This window comes from Nicotiana tomentosiformis, chromosome 2, assembly GCF_000390325.3.
Source record: "Nicotiana tomentosiformis chromosome 2, ASM39032v3, whole genome shotgun sequence".
NCBI classification, from domain to species: Eukaryota; Viridiplantae; Streptophyta; class Magnoliopsida; order Solanales; family Solanaceae; genus Nicotiana; species Nicotiana tomentosiformis.
The window spans coordinates 154,180,526-154,200,260 of NC_090813.1; positions in this window are offsets into that span (position 1 = coordinate 154,180,526).

Below are 19,735 nucleotides of genomic sequence, written 5' to 3' on the forward strand. Positions count from 1 at the left end.
TACAAATATGTCTTAGATTGGTCGTATAAGGAAAAGTCTAGTATTAGTCCTAAGGTAGTCGTTCATCACTTAGGGATAAAAAGTGGAGCACGCCCTGTGAAGCAGTGATAACACATGTTTCGACCCGAGCTAGTACCACAAATTTGTCACGACCCAAACCGATGGGCTGCGACGGGCACCCAGTACCTTACTCAATCGAGTACCAACGTAACGTATATTTCTTATTACATCATCATAGGTAAGTGGTCCAGAAGGGGCGTCATGAGATATCCAGAGTAAACATGAGGGAATACTCGACATAGAACGACCCAACCTGATATAGAAACTCATACCTGTGACATACGGGCCTATAAGGCCAATGTGATCCTTTATATACTTAAAACATAGGTCGACAAGGCCATACTAGTATCCGTATACATGACATCTGTCTACAAGCCTCTAAGAGTACATAATTCTCATAAAGGTTGGGACAAGGCCCTGCCATACCAAACAATACACGTCCAAATCATACTAACCAAACAAGCAACTCCGGAGCAAATGGAGCACACCAACATCTTTCACTGAGCTGATAGCCTACTTGGAGGACTCTCGACCTATCTATCGGGACCTGCAGGCATGAAACGCAGCATCCCCAGGCAAAAGGGACGCTAGTACAAATAATGTAGCGAGTATGTAAGGAATGAAAATCAGTAAATAGTAGACATGAGAGAAACATAGAGTAAAAGACTCGACATGTAAGTCTAAATAATTCTGTGAAGCATTAATATTTATAATGTCATGCATATGTGTATAAATGTCATACCATACTTAGTTATATGCATTTATAACATAATCAAGCCTCTGAGGGCACCTCATCAAATCATCTCGGCCACTGTGGGCAAATCATCAACGTATCCTAGCTGATCAGGTGGTGGTGCGTATATAACATCGTAACCTTTTTTCATATCTCATATATATATATATATATATATATATATATATATATATATATATATATATACACGCGTATATAACTCCATCTAGTCATGGGTCAATGTGCATGTATAAATGAATGCAGTGACAAAGAAGTACGGTAATAAAATATTTCGGAATGTCATAAGACCATTATGCCTTTGATTAATATCATGAACTAAACTTTATCAACTTACATATTTTCTGAGACCCACGAACAGATGATAGAATAATAGTACACATGGGGAATCAAGAACATAAGCATCTCTAGCATTTCTATGAATAGAGTCATTTATGGAAGTTATGCATTTGCTCATTTCGTTTGTATCATATGGATCAGGCCAAAAGGAAAGAAGGGATAGCCTTAACTTACCTGAGTCGATTCTCTTGACAATCCCTCTAAGATACGTTAATTGCGACAAAACACGTATGACAGCAAGATCGGAGTTGGGAAAAATCTGTATGATGTTCTTGAGAAGGATTGCATTGTACTCCCTTATAATTGAAAAATCTCACGTTGCTTAAGATACTATGAAATCTTGTTTGAATTGTTGAAGATGCTATGAAATATCACGTTTTGAATTATTGAAGATGCTATGAAATCTCACATTTTGAATTGTTGAAGATGCTATGAAATCTCACGTTAATATTACATAATTCAACATTGTGTTGTTGCTACATACATGGACATTAAGTTAACACAAATTCAAAAGTGGGAATGTATGATTTCATAATCATTCTCTTTGTGACTCCTCCTCCATCACGTTATAAATCCCTACTTAATGAGGTATGAAGGTTTTTATCCTGGTGGTGTGAGACCAACACTTTTGATGACTTTGGCCACAAAGTCCTCTAATTGTGCTGCCAAGTTACATGACTTAAGAGTCATTAATTTGGGCTTCAACTTGCTGCCACGTTAAGTCTTATCCAAAAGACTTAATTGACTAGTTAATCACCTATTAATCAATAATTATCCAATTATCCACATAATTAAGAATTATCTCAAATTACTTAAAGTACTTTTAACATACTTTATACATCTTACTATCATGGTCATGTGGTACCTTGTATGGCACTAGTCCATAAATACGGGGTATTGTAGCTTGGACCGTATTTTATCTCAAAATGTCAAACTTCGACGAAATTCATTTTCTTTGATTTGATTACCTTCTCACCTTCACGAATTTACTCATCACTTGTTTGAAATAGCATAATGCTTATAATCTCAAAATAATCTCATTCCCAAACTTACGTCGATTAACTTACGACGAATCTTTAACATAAGAAAATGCGGGATGTAACATCTCATTTCCGAGCTTCCATCAATTTACTTATGGCGTATTTTTACGTAGGAAAACATGGGGTGTAACATCATTCCCCCCTTTGGAACATTCGTCCTAGAATGTCGACTGATGCACTTATCATTTTCATAACTTATGTCTTCCGAATATTTTAGTACTCTCCTTGCCATCTAGGCAATTGTTCTGTGAATAATTTCAAGGGCCAGAGCATTCCCCCCTTTAGGCCTCTTTCTCACACCATGACTTGTGGTCTGCTACCAAACTCCAGGTTATTCTAGTTGCTTATCCTATATGTATAAATCAAAGTCCTTTAATGCTTCTTCATCACTGTTCATCTTAAGAATGATGGCCTATTCTCATCTCATACTTTGTAACTGTTATCCATCCATTGTTGATTCACCTCAATGTTGATCTGCAATCTACTACTGATAACTTGGAACCTCTTACATAATCACTAGGGCTCACATTGCATCGAGGAACATTTGAAGTGATTTTCCTAATCCACCTGGGGGCGATACGATATTATACTTCCATAACCGTATTTTATAGCATACTAATGTGATTTACCTTATGAGGGTATTTTCATCCTGTGCTATTCGTGAAATCCCTTTTTTTTTCTTCAAATCATTACTCAATCGAAGGCCCAAAAGTCATCATTTATCTATCACAATTACACCCTCATTCTACTACCAGGGCAACATTCCATCTCTTCTAAATGCTATTAGACTTAGACTCATTTGAGTTCATTCAGGCTATACTGAGCTTTCTATAACTTAGAGAAGCCATCAGCTCTCTTGTTTTCATGGGCTTAATCCAGAGGACTTATCCATTCTCTTTACCTTCTCACTCACCCTTTCTCATCCTTACTCCTGCCTTCCTAAAACCTTGTCGCTTTACCATACTTTAGCTTGTGACCTACACATATCTATTTATATACTCGCAACCTTCCTTCAACTTACTTGTATCATAGATTTCCTTATGTCATCCAGGAGCATCAAGCGAGACATCACATCGTCTCTAACTCTTCTTTATTCTCTTAATTAGACTTTTTGATACCTAGAAACCATAAGCTAGAAGACATGCCACTGGCGACGTTGATATCATTCCTGGATACGGAATCCCCGCGCTTCTAGCCGTCTATCTGAAGTATGGACTATTCACAACCTTCTACATTTGAGTATCTCGTATGTTGTCCACCTTTACCTTACTTACCTTAAAATATCACATCACATCTTCTGTCTCTTTCACGACCTTCCTTCCACATAGGTATAATTCACATCCACAACTTGAAGCTTTATTATAATACTTGCACCTCTGGTGCATACACAATCCGGTGGGAGCTTCATACTGACTTCTTATGAGGTTGGTACTCTTCTAACTGTCTTTTTCATAAAGCCATAATAGAATATAGCTATTGTACTATCTCTCATATACCTCTGATATTAAGAGTGATTCTGCAATGTTCTCAATCACGATTTCTATAATTTCCTGGGTCCAATAATCAGACTCCTGATTTACTTGGTTGATGTAACTCTTTAGTTTCCTCTTCCCTCTATCTTCTGATCTGCGGCTCAAGGTATTACTTTATCCTTTCATGGACGCTATGGAATATCCCCGATACAACCTTATAACAATTCAACCCCTAGTCTATGACCTAGACTTAATTCTTTCTTTTAACTTATACCAGAGTCTTCTACGGCTGTATGATTGTCAACATATATGTTGCATGGATAATACTATGAAACCTTAAGTGTGTTCATAACGTAACTAACTCTGGATCATTAATCGAATAATTTCTTGCGTTCCTTCTCAACTTTCTTTAAATGTAAGAAATTACTTTTCTTAATGTTATGCTTCTTAACGAAACTGAAATTTCCTAATTCATAAATCTTTTTAAAAGGTTCATTAGGGATATTCCAATTTTGTAAATCAGTTTCTAATTTAGCAATCTTAGTTGCTGCAGAAGATAAATTAACACTATTCAAAACATGCTGGTTTTGATTCATATTTTTTGAAAATACAGTCTAGGGGCTTATAGGGCTGAAAATAACTATTCAATACGTATAATTAAACAGTATATATGTATATCTTACATACAGTACTTTTATATCTGGTTTTAATTTGCTTCAAAGTTCCAGTATGAGGTAGTTATTTTCTCTATAAGTATGAAGTCATCGATTAATATCCGGTTCAGACGTTGGCAAGCCTGATTGAGATAGGTCGCTGTTGCCGAGGTAGGCATTTAGACCTTGCTAGGTGTTCCCGTCGCTAAGATGACTTTAGAGAAAAGGATGTAATCTTCAAGAAAACCCAATCACCAACCTCAAATTCCAGATCACGACGTCGGACGTCGGAATAAGACTTTTGCCTGCTTTGTGCCGTCCTCAGTCGCTCTTGTATCACTTTCACCTTCTCAATGGCTTGGTGAATCAAATCTGGCCCATATAATTCTGTCTCACTGACTTCGAACCATCCAACTGGTGATCTACATCTCCTCCCGTACAGTGCCTCATACGGGGCCATTTTAATACTGGAATGGTAGCTATTATTGTAGGCAAATTCTATAAGTGCCAGATGGTCATCCCAATTCCCCTTGAAATCTAGAACACATGCTCGTAGCATATCTTCAAGCGTCTGGATGGTACGTTCAGCCTGTCCGTCAGTCTGCGGATGGAATGCAGTGCTGAGATTTACTTGTATGCCTAAACCCTTCTGAAAAGACCTCCAAAAGTTAGCCGTAAATTGAGCTCCTCGGTCTGATATAATAGATACCGGCACACCATGAAGCCTAACAATCTCCTTGATATACAACTTCGCATAATCTTCAGCCGTGTAAGTTGTCTTAACTGGCAGAAAATGGGCAGATTTTGTAAGTCGATCAACTATCACCCAGATGGAGTCAAACTTATGATAAGAGCGAAGTAATCCAATAATGAAGTCCATATTAATCACCTCCCATTTCCAGGTCGGAATCTCTATATTCTGAATCAATCCACTAGGTTTCTGATGCTCGATCTTTACTTGTTGACAATTAGGACACTGGGCTACAAATTCTGCAATAGACTTCTTCATGTTATCCCACCAATACTGCTCCTTAACGTCATGATACATCTTTGTCGAGCCAGGATGGATAGAATATCGGGACTGGTGAATCTCAATCATAATCTTCTCTCGCAACCCTGCCACACTAGGTACACATAATCGGCCCTGGTATCTCAGTGTCCCATCTCCTCCGATCTTGAAAGCTGTAATCTTACACTGCTGAATTCCCTCTCTCAATCTTACTAAGGTAGGATCTTCATATTGCCGTGCTTTTACCTCGGCTACCAAAGATGATTCTGCTGTATTCTGTACAGTAACACCTCCGTCATCAGAGTCCAACAATCTGATTCTCATATTGGCCAGCTGGTGAAGCTCTTTGGTCAACCCTTGTCTACCTGCCTCAATATGTATTAAGCTTCCCATTGACTTACGGCTGAGAGCGTCTGCCACAACATTAGCTTTACCGGGATGGTACAATATCTCGACATCGTAGTCTTTCAGTAATTCAAGCCACCTACGCTGCCTCAAATTCAACTCCTTCTGCTTGAAGATGTATTGTAAACTCTTGTGATCTGTGTAGATGTCAACATGGACGCCGTATAAGTAGTGCCGCCATATCTTCAAAGCATATATTACTGCAGCCAATTCCAAATCATGAGTCGGGTAATTCTTTTCATGCTTCTTCAATTGTCTTGATGCATAAGCAATCACCTTCCCACGTTGCATCAATACGCACCCCAAACCTATACCTGAGGCATCACAATATACCACATAACCTTCTGTTTCTTCTGGGAGAGTGAGCACTGGTGCTGATGTCAATCGATTCTTTAGCTCCTGAAAACTATGTTCACAAGCATCAGACCACTGGAACTTGGTAGCTTTCTGTGTTAACTTAGTCAATGGTGCTGATATAGAGGAAAACCCTTCTACAAACTGCCTATAATATCCTGCTAGCCCCAGGAAGCTGCGGACTTCTGACGGTGTTGTAGGTCTCGGCCAATTCTTCACTGCATCGATCTTCTGAGTGTCGACACTAATACCCTCATCAAATATCACATGGCCAAGGAATGCTACTGAGTTCAGCCAGAATTCACATTTAGAGAGCTTAGCATATAACTTATGATCCTGAAGGGTCTGTAATACTATCCGCAAGTGGCCCGCATGTTCCGCCTCCGAACGAGAATACACCAGAATGTCATCAATGAATACGATCATGAACACATCAAGATAGGGCCTGAATACACTATTCATGAGATCCATAAAAGCTGCTGGGGCATTTGTTAGCCCGAACGACATCACCAAGAACTCAAAATGCCCATATCTTGTCCGGAAGGCCGTCTTTGGAATATCCTTCTCCTTAACCCTCACCTGATGATACCCTGAACGCAAGTCAATCTTGGAGAAATACTTGGCACCCTGGAGTTGGTCAAACAGGTCATCAATTCTTGGAAGTGGATACTTGTTCTTTATTGTAAACTTATTCAACTGTCGATAATCGATACACATCCTTAACGACCCATCTTTCTTCCACACGAACAAGACTGGCGCACCCCAAGGTGAAGTGCTAGGCCTAATGAAACCCTTATCCAGCAAGTCCTTCAACTGTGCCTTCAACTCTCGCAACTCTGCCGGGGCCATCCTGTATGGAGGGATAGAGATCGGTTGAGTGTCAGGCAATGCATCAATGCTAAACTCAATCTCCCTTTCAGGAGGAAGGCCTGGGAGTTCATCTGGGAAAACATCTGGAAATTCATTGACCACGGGGATTAATTGTAGAGTAGGCGGCTTCGCCTCTGCATCCCTAACGCGAACAAGATGATAAATGTAACCTTTTGAGATCATCTTCCTTGCCTTAAGATAGGAAATAAACCTACCTTTCGGCGTAGCAATGTTCCCCTTCCATTCAATGGCGGGTTCACAAGGAAACTGAAACCTAACCATCTTCGTACGACAGTCAACATTTGCATAGCATGAGGCCAACCAGTCCATTCCCATTATCACATCGAAATCAACCATTTCTAACTCAAATAAATTTGCCGAGGTTTGACGACTACAAATCATCACAGTGCAACCTTTATATACCCTTCTAGCAATCACAGAATCTCCTATCGGAGTGGATACCGCAAGTGGTTTACTTATCAATTCAGGTTCAATGCCAAACTTATTTGCCACAAAGGGTGTAACATATGATAAGGTAGATCCTGGATCAATTAGCGCATATACATCATAAGAAAACACAGACAATATACCTGTAACAACATCCGGAGATGACTCGAGATCTTGTCGACCTACTAGAGCATAGGTTCGATTTTGAGCACCACTCGAACTCGGCACTGAACCTCTACCTCTACCACGACCTGTCGACTATTGAAAACCTTGTGCTGGAGGTCGAACTGATGAGGAAGAACCAGACACAGATCCAGTCGGTTGAGCCATACCACCACCTCCTCTGTTAGCACAATCCCGCATTATATGGCGACGCTGTCCGCAAGAATAGCACGCATCAGAACCTCGACGGCACAGTCCAAAGTGGGCCTTGCCGCACTGATCACAACGAGGTGTTGGGGGTCTCGTCTGACTAGTATCTCTATGAAATTGTGAGCCTGATGCCCTCAAACTCTGACCTGAACCAGAATAGGTAAATCGATCATACCGAGGCCTCTGAAACTTTGGAGGAGCACTAGCTACAGGTGGCGCCGAACTCCTCGAAGATTAGGGCCTGATACTGCCTCTGAACTCATCAGAATACCCTGCAAATCTCGCCCTTTTATGCTGGCCCCTACCTGCTCCCTATCTGCCCTTTGCTGGCGCTTACGATCCTCTAGGGTCTGGGTATAAGCCTGAATACGGGAAATATCCATGCCCTCTACCAAGGAGGCTGTTGTGCACTCATTTATCAGATGTGGTCCCAACCCGTTCACGAACAGATGCACCCTATCACTCATCTCGGCCACCATATGGGGAGCATACCTTGCTAAAGAATCAAACTGTATACTATACTCTCGTACACTCATATTACCCTGTCGAAGGTTCAAGAACTTATCAGCTCTAGCTCGTCGTATCTCAACTGGCAAGTAGTGACGAAGAAAGGCCTCAGAAAATTCCTTCCACACGGCTGGAGGAGCGTTCGGACCCCTAGATCTCTCCCAACTATCATACCAGAAAACCGCTAAATCCCGTAACCGATAAGAAGCCAACTCTACTGCCTCCGTATCACTAGCATGCATAACCCGCAATGTACGATGAATCTGATCAATAAATGTTTGTGGGTCCTCCTTGGGGTCTGATCCGATAAACACTGGAGGGTCTAGATTAATAAAATCACGAACTCTCGCACTAACCGATTTATCAGCAGCACCGGTATTCTGCCTCTGAGCCTGAGCAGCTACCAAGCTAGTCAACAATTGCACTGCACTGCGCATATCGTGGTCTGTAGTGCTAGACGGAGGAACTGGATGTACTGGGTGCCTCCTAATATCCTCTGGAGGAGACGGAGAGGTATGAGACGGCATCTCACTCTGAGCCTCACTTTGGCCTGCTCTGGCTGGAGGCACCTGAATGTTACCCTCTCCCACAGCTGTATCAAGCCGTTTACTAATTGCTTGCTTCCTAGTCGAAGGCATCGCTGAAAGAAAACAAGGTGAATATTAGATATGAACACTTACTACTCAACTCTACGCACGATCTAGATTCAGGAAGAAGGTAACAACCCTAGATGTCACGTAGCCTCCTGATTATAAATGTGGCGCGCTACACATCCATAATCAAAACTCTACTAGACACGGCTCATAGACATCCCCTAGGACAGACTTGCTCTGATACCAAGTTTGTCACGACCCAACTGGAGGGTCATGACTAGCACCCGGGCCATACTTGCCGAGCACCAACGTACATTTTATCTAACCTTCCTTATTATCTTTAAGGGCCGACAAGATCAATATAAATAGTAGACATGGATCATGAACATCCAACAATGAAAGATAATGTCATGAACATACATAACATGGGACGACAAGACTGTCAAGAAACTATATATAAGGTACGAGCTATCATGATGCCATGAAAGACTATACAACAAAAATCAGCCGAAAAGGCATTCTAAACCATACATAAGTCGACACCTATCTATGAGCCTCTAAAGGAACATAAGTGCTACAACATTGCCGAAACAGGGCCCCGACATACCCATAATGTCTATAACAAAAATGCATACCAAGACCACGGCAAGTCCGGAGAAGGGATCTCGCCAATATCCGCTGAACTGGACAGCCTACTGTGGTGGGGGAGCTACGTCTACCTGTCTATCAGGACCTGCAGCACGACATGCAGCATCCACAAATAAAAAGGACGTCAGTACGAATAAAGTACTGAGTATGTGAGGCAAGAAAGCATAAGTAAGAACAGTAATGTAAACAGGGATAGAGAATATACAACCTGTGACATCTGGGTACCTCTGAGGGCTACTGACATGAAATACATGATACATACATATATATACATAAACTTTTAAAACATACGCCTTTGTGGGCATCACCATCATCATATCGTACCCGGCCATAATAGGCTCGGTAAAACGTACCCGGCCATCATAGGGCTCGGTAGAATCGTACCCGGCCACGTGGAGCTCGGTAAAACCCAACTGATCAGTGGTTGCACAATAGGTGCCGTACCCGGCCGACTATAGCGCGGCTCGGTAGAGTAAAATAGATACATATATATGATGCATGCTGGACTCATTGGAATCACATTTTGAACCTTTCGGAGTGACATAAGGTTGGTATCCTTCGTACACGTTATTAGGATTAACTCTTCATCAAGAATCTTATAAGAATCAGGAACTACCAACAACATTGATAATATAAGAATAAGAGAAGTAACATCAATATCAATCGTTTCATAAGAAGGGCAGCAATGTAAGTACTGCTAGCTTCTAAGAGTAGAGTATCTTTGGGAGCTCGTTCATTACATTATGTACAATCGGAGTCGTGCAAAAGAATGAAGGGGATAGCCTCACATACCTTGTATATACTGCCCAACCTCAAGCTATGCAAATGTCACGACTCCTTAGTCTACAATAAGACAAATGACACTATCATTATCGTTTAAGCGTCGTAACTATTATGTATCGACCACAACCTATTTTACGATGAAACGGACAGCACCTCCCCTATTTATATGACTTCCCACAAGTCAATACAATTACCAAACAGCCCAAACAACATCATTAATAATCATATTGAGCTTCCAAAACAGTCCACCAACCAACAACATTACTACCAAGCCTTTCGATATATATTTCACAAGTTCTAGCTTCAACGACTTAGCTGCAACTTGGATAATCTTAAATATATATAGAGTAAGAGGTTCCTTAACTTTAAACAGAAAGAAAAACTCCAATTTGACCTTAATTTTCCACGAAATATCCCTTCAATTCTGCTACAAGAACAAGGAAGCGAAACTAGCAATTAATTCGGGTTTTTTGGTACTAGAATTACTTTAGAAGACTTGAAATCACCTAGGGTTGATATTAAAAACTTTAAGGTGTATTTACAGGACATAAAACACTTAAAACAACCTCCCACACGAGCTGGAACAACACAAAAATCAGCAACAACAAGAAGAACAAGAAACTTACTAGCGCCACGGGATTCCCGACATTTGATTTGTGTTGTTTGCCCTTTGTTTGGGTCTTGGATCATGAGAGAACCTTGAGAGACTGTTTTTAGGGTTATAAGGTCTGAATATACTGAAAAATAATGACTTAAAACGGGGTTGAGGTATCTTATATATGTCCATATGTCTTAAACCGCCTTTGTGGGCCCCATAGAGAGCAGTTTGGTGCACTCTCGCAAAAATACGAATATCTCTCTATTCCGAGATCGTATCGATGAACGGTTTAATGTGTTGGAAACTAGACTCATAGATCTTCAATTTGATAGGTAGATCACCCCATAATTCCAAGCACATTGGGAGAAAAATGCAGTAACATTTGACCTAAAGTTTAAGTAAAATTATAAACCTAAGTTGCGACAACTTTTATCGACTTTTGTTTCATAACTCGCTTGACTTCAAGACTTATGATGCGGATATTATATGATTCAAATACATTAAAACAAGACCTCTTGGGACAATTAATCACCTCTAGTGTTACCCGAAAATACGGGTTACAACATCCTTGATTCGTTTAACTTCAAATACTTGTTAACCACTCTTATACACCCTTGTATCATTTAAGACCAATAGGATTAACTTTTTATCATCTCAAAGATAATCTCTTCTTAGATTTACGTCGACTAACTTACGGCGTGATCTATGGTATGCGAATTTGGGTTGTAACAGTATAGTATGACCCAATTAGATGCAGTAGAGTCATACAGATGGATAAACTGATCTATGAAATAAGGTATAGCAATATTCGTAAGTTCAACAAGGTACCGAGCGAAGAACTTCAGTATACCTATAGATGCCCAGAGAGACATTTTATCAAGCTCTGTATATGTTTACATAGTGAGGCCTAGAGATTGGCGAAAAGCTAGAGGAAAAAGGAGAAAAGAGTCACATAGGCGCACATACAAGGTTGGAAGATATGCCACTGATGATGCCGCTATCATTCCTCGATACAAAATCCCAGTGCTTCTAGCCTTCTATTCGAAGTATGGACTATTCAAAACCTTTTGCATTTGAGTATCTCGTATGCTGTTCACCTTTACCTTACTTACCTTAAAATATCGCATCACATCTTCTATCTCTTTCATGACTTCCTTTCCATATAGGTATAATTCACATCCACAACTTGAAGCTCTATTATAATACTTGCACCTCTGGTGCATACACAATCTGGTGAGAGCTTCATGCTGACTTCTTATGAGGCTAGTACTCTTCTGACTAGCTTTATCGTAGAGTCGTTATAGAATATAGCTATTGTACTATCTCTCTTGTACCTCTGATATTAAGAGTGATTCTACAATGTCTTCTGTCATGCAGCCTGTACGACTTTTTCCTTATATGTGCGCCTATGCGACTCTTCTCTCATTCTTCCTCCAGTTTTTAGCCAATCTCTAGGCCTCACTTTGTAAACATATACAGAATTATGACAAGCTGTCCTTTGGGAATCTATAGGTATACTGAACGTCTTCGCTCGGTACTTTGTCGAACTTACGAATATTGCTATATCTTATTTCATTGGCCCGATTATCTATCTGCATGGCTTTAATGCCATAACTCTTACTTTGATTTATCGTTACTGGGATTTGCTACCAAACTCCAGGTTACCCTCTCGCTTCTTATCATAGATGTATAAATCCAAGTCCTTCAATGCTTCCTTATTACTGTTCATCTAAAGGATGGCATCCTTATCTCCTCCCATACAATGGAACTTTATTCATCTATTGTAGATTCACCTCAATGTTGATCTATAATCTACCATTGATAACTTAAAACTTCTTACGTAATATATTGCCACTAGGGCTTACGTCTCATCGGAGAACATCTGAAATGATTAGATTAAATCCACCTAGGGTCGATACTATACTTCTGTAATAGTATTTCATAGTATTTCAATGTGATTCACCTTATGGGGGTATTCTAATCTCGTGTCGTCCGCGAAATCTTTTCTCCGTTTCTCTTTTTTTTCAAATCATTATTCAATCGAAGGCCCAAACGTCATCCTTTATCTGTCACAAATACACCTTCATTTTGTTACCAGGTCAGCATTCCATTTCTTCTAAATGCTACTAGTCTTAGATTCCTTTGAGCTCATTTAGGCTATACTGATCTTTATATAATTTAGAGAACCCATCAGCTCTCTCTGAGGGCTTATCCATTCTTGTCACCTTCTCACTCTCCCTTTCTTATCCTTACTCATGTCTTCCTTAAACCTTGTCGCCCTACCATACTTTAGCTTGCGACCCATATATATCCATTTATACTACTCGCAGCCTTCCTTCAACTTCCTTGCACCATAGATATCTTTGTGTTATTATGGAACATCAAGTGAGACATCACATCGTCTCTAACTCTTCTTTATTCTCTTAAATAAACCCCTCAGTACCTAGAAACCATAGGATGGAAAAATATGCCATTGACGACGCCACTATCATTCTTGGATACTAAATCCCAGCACTTCTAGCCTTTTATCCGAAGTATGGACCATTCACATCCTTCTGCACTTGAGTATATCGTACGTTGTTTACCTTTACCTTACTTACCTTAAAATCTTGCATCGCATCTTCTATCGCTTTCATAACTTCCCTTCCACATAGGTATGATTTACATTCACTACTTGAAGCTCTATTGTAATACTTGCATCTCTGGTGCATACACAATCTGGTGAGAGCTTTATATTGACTTCTTATAAGGCTGGTACTTTTCTAACTAGCTTTAGCGTAGAGTTTTATAGAATATGGCTATTATATTATCTCTCTTGTACCTCTGATCAATCTTTATGTAGGCTTAAGCTATCTTCCGATCTGCGGCTCATGGTATTACCTTGGCCTTTCATGGATGCTATGGACTACCCATGATACAATCTCTTAACAATTCAATCCTTTGTCTATGACCTGGTCTCAATTCCTTCCTTTAACTTATACCAGAGTCTTCTACGGTTGTATGATTGTAAACATATATGCTGCATGGATAATACTCTGAAATCTTAGGTGCATTCATAATGTAATTATCTCTGGATCATTGATCGAATAAATCCTTTCGTTCCTTCTCAACTTTCTTTAAATGCAAGCAATTGCTTTTCCTGGACGTTATGCCACTTGTTACATGAATACTTGGCTTATATTAGTGCCCACACATATTGGCCACGATAGGTGCCACTTTCTTATGGGGTGCATACAATGTTGTTGTGAGACTGTTGTTACAAGACCATTTCTTCGTCAAGTTATTATGCTTAGGTTGAAGCCTTCTTCCTTATTTCCTCAGCTAGTCTTTCATTGTAGTACTTAGGGAGGATCCTCTGATTCTTGTAAAGCTACGAGCTTATTACATCGCATACTCGATGAATTTTTGATGTTCGTACTCACCTATAATTATCCTCAGTTACTTACCTCCACACTCATGTGCTCGTACAGTTGCTTCTGAACTGAAGTTATGACTGTCTTCCCAGTGGGGCTTTGTTTTATTTCCATAACACTCATACAGTATATTTAACTACACCAACTCCTATCTGAATATTTCTCAAGTATTTCAATGTCAAACGGCGAGGCTGAATTCACTATACTGGGTTTCGCTATGTTTATCTTGCACAATCTGTTGATTCATTTGTAACCTCATGTCTAGCCATAACTAGGCTCTTCCTGAATCAACTACTAACTACTAGTTGGCCCATTCTCATATCAATATTTCACATAATCTTTCTTGGGTTATTTCCTTTGTCTTAACTTACATCTCGCACTGGCTCCTTATCTATCAATAACATCTCTAGCAGGAACTCTTACTTCCTCTCCTTGACATCGTGTTTGCATAATTTTCTGGAACAGTAGTATATCTATAGGCATTGAATAAGTGCAATCTCATCCTTTTTTTCATTTTTTTAATCGCATTCTTCCCTTACCATTCCATAATTACTAGAACTACTTAATTTTGATTTAATACCACATCACTCAATATTCCCCACCTTTAGTGGAGTACTAAAAGTTGGAGCTACGACGACCTACCTATAGATGTTTTACCTCTTCATCTTTGGCGTCCTTTCACATCATCGATGACCCTTACTCGCCTTGTGGTAATCCTTCTGTACCAAGGATAATACAATTCCTTACTCGCGAGGGTGACACTTAGTATAACTGGCACATACAGTTCCTTAAGCTTAACTTTGCTCATATTGCTTGTTTTAGGAAAGAGTCTTCCTGAATGACCATTCTCTGAATTTCTCATGAATCTTCTTCTGTTTTCCATTCTATTATCGCCAGAACAAAATTTGAAATTCTCATGATGTCGACCATTATCAATTCATTCAGTCTCTAATTCATGCTTAGTTTATCTTGTTCACCAATCCATACTGATTTCTATTACTCAGGGGAGTTTATCTTGTTCACCAATCCATAGTGATTTCTATTACTCTGGGGTCTAACTTTTCCTTCTGGTAATCACGTTAGAGTCACAAACTTATTTCTCGAAATGAGGATGTGACTTTATGGCCTATACTCTTTTGTTGTCTCAAGGCATGTCACCTCTCATCTTTTCCTTCATTTGATTATAGTCTCTGTAATACTGTCATCTTTTTGATCTATCGTTATCATCCATGTATCACATCTTACTCATTTCATTAACTCTCTTCTTATTTCCCACTAACATTTATGTCTATCACTTTATTATGAAAACTTGAACAAGACATTCTTTTGCTTTTAGCTCCCCTTGCTCCATCTTCTGGCTCTTCGGGTTGCCTAACACTCTTTCTCCACTAGGGATGGGAGCTACACTAAGGTAATATTTATCCCTTCAAGGCTTCCAGTGCCTATCTTTGTAGTATTCATATCTAGTTTAGAGTGCATCCTCTAGGTGTCTCACAAGGAGATCTATTAGCACATTTGCAATATCCTTCAGAAATGTCAGCTAACGCTAACAATCCATCCACCATCTTGGGTTACCCTAACCCCCAGCTAGATCCTGATATCCTGCCTTCTCTTATAATACTTATGTTAGCCACCATATGGCATAAATGAGATGGGTATGGCCAATTGTACATACCTCTGTTATTGTTGAAGGTAACTTAAAAGGCTTATATTCCTCTGCGATAATTTTCATTAGCTGGGTAGCTCGTACCCTTTTTCATCTTGCTTCTTTTACTTGCTGAAATTTGTATCTACCTTCTGATTCTCTTATTCCTTTTTACCATAAGAGTGGATAGACATTTTTGCCTTAGGGATCCTTATCAAGAAGTTTTACACATCATAGTACACACATGATCTGCTTAAGACCTCACATTTACTCATCATAAGCATCATGAAAAATCGAGTTCCTCTGACTCAATGCTTCCACAAATATATCTCTTACCAACTGTCTTTTTGGATGTAGGCATCATCATATTATGAATAATATAGAGTTTAGGAAATTGAGTTATTATCTTATTCATAATACGACGATGCCTACATCTAGAAAAATGGTTGGTAAGAGGTATAGTTGTGGAAGAATTGAGTCAGAGGAGCTCAATTTTTGCATCATGCTTATGATGGAAAAATATGAGGTATTCAGTAGATCGTGTGTGCACTAGGATATGAAAGCCTCTTGATAAGGAGCCTTAAGGCAAGAATATCTATCCACTCCTATGGTGAAATGTGATGAAAGATTCAGAAGATAGATACAAGCTTCAATAAGTAAAAGAAGCAAGATGAAAAAGGGTATGAGGTACCCAGCTCATGAAGATTATCATTATTTACTATTCAGAAAGGGATATATAAGCATTTTGAGTTACCTTCAATTGTAACAGAGGTATTACCCTATTTTCCAATGAAAATACGATAAGAATAATATGCTAGGGTGCCCGTCGCGGACCCATCGGCTTAGGTCGTGACAATTCCGAATGAGCCTTATGTCGAAAGATAGATGGTTAAAGTATGGTTTATGTATTAAAATATTGTGGCTTTGAGTCATATTTTAAATGAAAACTAGTATACCAATTGGGTGAGAAAAAATTGATATGCCTAAGACTCATAATTACTTATATGTCTACCTAAAGTCTTGATTGGAAGTGCCATGTTATTGCTAATCTTTAATGATGCTTGAAAATGAAATAAGCGAATTGAAGAAATAGAGTGTGGCCAACGTGCCAATAATTTAAGTTATTACTGTGGCTAGTAGTGCAAATGATTTGAGAGAATGCGATAAAGAATATGAAATGAGTCTCGACTCGATTGTTTAAAAATGATTTCGAAAATAGGATTGCCTAAAGGCTTTTGTACTCAATTCATGCCCATAAGTGGCTGCTTTAACTAATGTTTTGCTTTATAAATATATCAAGTGTGATTCGAGTTCTTACATACTCACGTGTTAAAATTGTATGTTGTCATTTTTGGGAAAGAGTATTGCAAGAATAAATGGTGTATTGATTGCTTATGATTTTGATGTGTGATTGTGTTGCTGGTCGGTATGCCTCATTATTTGGGAAGGAACCTTGTGTGTTTAAAGTTTCCATTACTAATAAATTCGAGGTATATGATTGCTGAAATATTTCATATGTTGATATTTGATGGTGACCTTTGAAATTAAAAGAGGTGAAAGGGTGGAATATGAAATACGACCACCGTGCCAAGAATAAAGAATCTTGTGAATGGCCAAATGAGCCAAGGAAATATTGTTGTTGTGAGTGATTGAAATACTAATAAGAATTTATACAATGTGAAAGATGTTGAGGTGAGTACAATTGCAGTTATGTTACCTTTATGTGCAAATCAAATAAAAAAAATATTTTTGACAGCATCATTAGCTAAACCGAGGAAGGATGGGTCATAAGGCCCACACCTGAAACTACACGTGCCGGTGTATGGGTGGATTGTGATTATTCTCCTTATTTGGGATGAAATTGAAATATTGGAGAAATTGTGATATTATTCCCCTTAATTGGGTTGAAACTGGTAACAATTGTGGATTGAAAAAGTCAACCCACACTGCATATGTGGGAAGGAGGTCTAGCTGATCGGGTGGAGATCAGACGCCATGTTGTGCACATGGTGGTACTAATCTTGGTAACAAATTTCTTTCGCATCACTTGTCAAACCACATTGTTCGTGGGGAGATGGCCTAGCCGATCGGGCGTGATCGGACTCCGTGCTAACAAAGACGGTGGTATATCGGTGCTAATGATCTCCCAACCAAAATTTGTATATGAAGATTGTATTTTAAAAATTATTATGTTTTAACTGGACATTTGGATATTGTTGATTGTGACTTGCCTTTTCTATGTGTTGTCTTTTCTTATAAGGTCATTCTATTTTGAAAGAGGACTTTTAGTTTTACATACTAGTGCTATTCGACAGTACTAACGTCCCTTTTGCCGGGGGCGCTGCATCTTTAATTGATGCAGGTGGTTCTACAGTAGGCGGCATTGATTAGGGATAGCAGTACACTCTTTTCAGCTGATTTGGTGAGCCCAACTTCATTTCGGGGTCATGTATCTTTTGTTTCTCATGTACTGTGTTTTAAGGTATAGCCGGGGCCTTGTTGCTGGCATTTTCATATTACTCTTCTATTGTACTTAGAGACTCCATAAACAGGTTTTGGGTTGTGGTTGATGTTGGGAATTGAGTTATAAATGTTGGTATTTGGAAATCATGTTTTACATTAATTATATAAAGTCGTAATATTTTGAAAATTATGAATAAAGCTGCTAATAGAAATGAAAAGGTAGTTCTTAATAGAATCTTTTTAGTGTTTGAGTAAGGGAGTACATCTCCTCTTTATTCATAGATGAGTTTGGGTGCTCGGCCGGGTTCTCTCGGTTGAGCGCCAGTCGCGCTCTTCGAGTTTTGGGCTTGACAAAAGTTCTTCAAAAATCGCCTCTAGAGTGTTTGGGGTTGAAAAATGGTGTAAAATGAGCTAAGTCCCAATTTTCCCTCTTTTACCCAGCTGCAAACGTCACATTTGCGAATATTTGTTCGTAAATGCGATGTCTCCGAATGCGACATACTGATCGTAAATGCGATTAGTGCATCAGACAGTCAAACGTCGCAAATGCGATAAAATTCTCGCAAATGCGATCCACCCCTCCATTGCAAATGCGAGCTGAGCTTCGCATATGCGAAGCTGTCCTAAATGCCTAGTGCTCGCAAATGTGACCACAATTTTTGCAAATGCGAATGGCCCTCTGTGACGACCCGGCCGGTCGTCTCGAGAGTTGTAGCCTTGTTTTCCCATTTTCTGCTTCTATTGTGTTCTACAATTGTTATATGATTTACCGAGTTGGTTGGTTCGAGTCCGGAGTAATGTCAAAGTAAATTGAGATACTTAGTCTCTTAATTGAAATTGTAAGCTGAAAAAGTCGATCGGATGTCTACTTATGTGTAATTGATCTCGGATTGGAATTTTGATGGTTCCTTTAACTCCATTGGGTGATTCTGGACTTAGGAGCGTGATCGGATTGTGATTTGGAGGTCGGGAGTAGAATTAGGCATGAAATGGCGAAAGTCGAATTTTTGGAAAGTTTGACCGGGGGGTTGACTTTTTGATATCGAGGTCTGATCCCGATTTCGGAAGTTGCAGTAGGTTTGTGGGGTCATTTATGATTGGTATGCTAAGTATGAGGTCAATCGGATGTGATTTGATAGGTTTCGGCGTCATTTGTAGAATTTGAAAATTTTCAAGTTCATTAGGCTTGAATCCATGTGTAATTCGTATTTTTGATGTTGTTTGAGGTGGTTTGAGGATTCGGCTAAGTTCGTATTGGGATATAAGACTTGTTGGCATATTTGGTTGAGGTACCGGGGGCCTCGGGTTATTTT